We start from the raw sequence: 3,807 nt of genomic DNA, 5'->3' as shown, positions 1-3,807 counted from the left end.
CTGTTCATTTATTGTACATCAACTAGTTTATGAAGATAAGCATGTCTATTTCTGAAGGGGATTGGATTTTTAAATTTTAATTGAAGTGTTCTTGTGTGGTTATAGTGTTGTCAGGCTAGTAGTACTTGTCCTTGCAACATGAGCAGTGCTGAGTTCTAGATGAAGTTTTATAGCACAAGTTGGATGGTTGTCTGGAGCTTCCTTGTTGCTCCTAAAATGATCATGGAACACTTGATGCATTCAGGATCTTAAAAGTACAAAGTGTTACTCTGTCATCTGACTGATAAATTTCGAAACAATACACAGTGCCCGTTTTCAAAACCTCTCAAGGAAAACCAATGGCAGCAGATACCGAACTTTCACATAGTTGGCAGTCATAAGCTGCAGGATATTAGTATTTTAGGGATTGTGCAATCCCTGTGAATCTATGATCAAGGGGCCAGCAGAACATCAGATTCAGTTGTTTGGCTTCAAGGGAAGAGGTATGTTCACAGAATGGCTGGGGATGGAAGAGACCTCTGGAGGTTGCCTGGTCCAACCTGCTGGCTTAAGCAGAACCACCTGCAGTTGGTTGTCTAGGACCAGATGGCTTTCTAGTGTGTCTAAGGGTGGAGACTCTACAGTCTCTCTAAGAAGCCTGTTCCAGTGCTCAGTCACCTTCACAGTAAAAACATGTTTCCTGGTGTTCAGGTGGTGCCTCCTGTGTTTCAGTTTGTGCCCGTTGACTTTAGTCCTGTCACTGAACACAATTTGAAAGAATCTGGTTCCATCCTCTATGTGTCCTCCATTCAGGTATTTGTGTACATTAATGAGATCCTTCCTGAACCTTCTCAAGGCTAAACATTCCTGTGTGCCTCAATTTTTCCTCCTAGGACAGATGTTCCTGCCCCTTTGTCGTTTTTGTGGCACTTCATTGTACTCTAGTATGTCCATGTCTCTCTTGTAATGAGCCCAGCGCTACTCCACCCATACATCAGCAGCTTCTCTATAACAATCGTATGGGATATTGTGTGAAAGGCTTTACCAGTGTCCCAGCAGACAATGTTCACTGCTCTCTCCTCACCTACAAGGCCAGTTATTTCATCGTAGGAGTTTATCAAGTTGGTCAAGCATGACTTCCTCTTGTTGAAGCCGCACTTGACTGCTCCTGATGATTTTCTTGTTGTTTGTGTTCCTGAAAAAATGGTTTCCAGGTCAGCTGATCCATCACCTTCCCAGGGACTGAGGTGAGGCTGACTAGCCAGTAGATCCCTGGGTCTTCCTTCTTGCCCTTCTTGAAGATAGGAGTGACATTTGCTCTCCTCCAGTCCTTGGACAGTTCTCCCAGTTGCCATGGCTTTGGAAAGACATCTGCCAGCTCCCTCAGCACTTGCAGTGTACCCTTTATATACATCTAGTTTGCTTAAATATTCACTGAACTAATCTTTTTCCACCAAGGGTACATCTTCCTTGTTCCACCCTTTCTTGCTGATCTCTGGGACCTGGGATACCTGAAGGCTTCTCCTACTAGTAAAGACTGAGGCAAAGGTGGCATTCAGTACTGCATCCTCTTCCATGTCCTGTGTAACCAGGTCGCCGATCTCACTGAGCAGTGAGTTCATATTTTCCCTGGTCTTCTTTTTGTCACCTCTGTACATATAGAAACACTTATTGTTGCCTTTGACATGCCTTGTCAAAATAATTTCTATTTGGGCTTTAGCTTTCCTAACTGCATCCCTGAATGCTTGCAAAGTGTTTCTTTATTCCTCACACATTACCTGTCCTTGCTTTCACCTTCTGTAGGCTTGCTTTCTGTGTCTGAGTTTGGCTAGGAGCTCCTTGTTCACCCATGCAGGCCTCCTGCCATTTTTCCCTGACTTAATATTCGTTGGGATGGAACTCTTGAGCTTGGAAGAGGAAAATATGATTCAACTTTCTAGGATCCTCTTCCCTTCAGGTCCTTATCCCATGGAACTCTACCAAACAGATATGTGAAGCGGGTGAAGTCTGCTCTCCTGAAGTCCAGCATTGTAATCTTTCTTTTTGCCCTGCTCTGTCACCCAGGATGCTAAGTTCCACCATTTTATGGTCACTGCATCCAAGACTGACTTTGACCTTCACATAACTGACAAGCCCCTCCTTGTTGTTTATTATGAAGTCCAGCAGAGCACCTCCCTTACTTCTCTATCATTTGTGTCAGGAAGTTGTAATCGATGCTCTCCAGAAAACTCCTGAGTTGCTTATGCTATTGCCACTCCAGCAGATATCAGAGTGGTTAAAATAGCTCTTCAGGACCAGGTCCCATAAACGGGAGGCTGCTTCTAGCTGTCCACAGAAGGCCTCATGCAGTTGTTCTTCCTGGTCAGGAGGCCCATTAGCAGACCCTCACTACCTTGTCACCCATATTGGTCTGCTCTTTAATTCTTACCCATAAGGTCACAGTTGGCAAGCAGCAAACTCCTCTAGACAACAGGTTGGGTTGGCAAATGGGTGTGTCCATCTCTTGCAGCAGGGATTCGCCCATCACTGTCACTCACTGCTTCCTCCTGGTGCTTCTGCATGGTTCAAGGTCAGTCGGCCCAGATGTTTCTCTTGACAGCACACCTGGTTCCTCCTCAGCTTTGAGGACAGTGAATCTGCTTCAGTATTCACCTACTGTCAATATTGAGGCAATTGATGAGTTTCAGCTGTAGTTCATATGAAGGGTGCCACTTCTTCCAGACCTGCGTGACCTGATATTCTGGAGCCTGTAAGGCAAGGAGGAGTGTGGGCACACAGGCAGCATGGAGGGAGTCGGTGTGCCCTGGCACTCCCTGCTGCCTCACTGAGCAGCAGGTGTCAGAGGGCTGAGCTCAGCACCTGTGCGCGGGCCATGTTCATGAGATGGAGAGTTCTTACATCCACAGTGCTGAGTGCTGGGGCAGCTAAGCTGTGAAGAAGCTGGTGGGAGGGGAGAGAAAAAAGACCTGAAACTGAGTTGAATCACCACAACCTCAGTCAACCTCAAGCTGAGGCTATACTTGAACACTACAATGAAAATGGGATTAAAAATCTCCCATTAATCTTGCTTTTTTCCATGTTTTAAGTATTTTCCCAGGAGGAGGCAAGGGGGCAAAGCATTCTTTTTTCAGAAGGCTATTACACAAGACACTGTTCTCGCTCTTTTAATCCACCTCAGAGCCTTCTGAATGCATTTTAGGCAAGCTGTTTGGATTAAAAGAACTGTGTTATTAGAACAGAAATATACCTGAGACGAGAAGGGCACTGGCTTGTCTAATAGTTACTTACATTGAAAATAGACTACTGTGAGATCTATCATTGTTTGCCATGGGTTTTGTTTTGGCCTAAGAACATTAGCAGGTTTATCTCTCTTAGAGGACTGTGTGTGTTTTCCCATCAAGTATTTTTGATTACTATAGAAATATTCATTGATTATTAGCCTTCACTATATATCCACTTCAAGTGGAACAATATGGATATTCATTCGAAACTCTGTAATATTTTTAGATGAATCTTTGACATTAAAAGAGTTTATGCATAAAAATTGATTGGAAGTTGCTCAAGTAATACAGATGATAAGCAAACCTAAGCAAGGAGATCTATAGAAGTGATACATTGTTTTGCACAGTTTTCAAAATATCTAGAGTCCTGTTTTGTCTGGAGCACACTGAAAACTCTCTATGCAGTGCTTTGCACCAGCAGGTACCTTGAAGAAATATGCAACCCCAAACTGCTAGCTTTGTATGGTTTGAAGAACTGACATTTTTAATATACAAGCAACTCCCAAAACAATTTGTTCTATTCTCTGAGCCCAGCCTCCTCATACTG

This window comes from Columba livia, chromosome 2, assembly GCF_036013475.1.
Source record: "Columba livia isolate bColLiv1 breed racing homer chromosome 2, bColLiv1.pat.W.v2, whole genome shotgun sequence".
Lineage (NCBI taxonomy): Eukaryota > Metazoa > Chordata > Aves > Columbiformes > Columbidae > Columba > Columba livia.
This window is presented reverse-complemented; position numbering follows the sequence as displayed.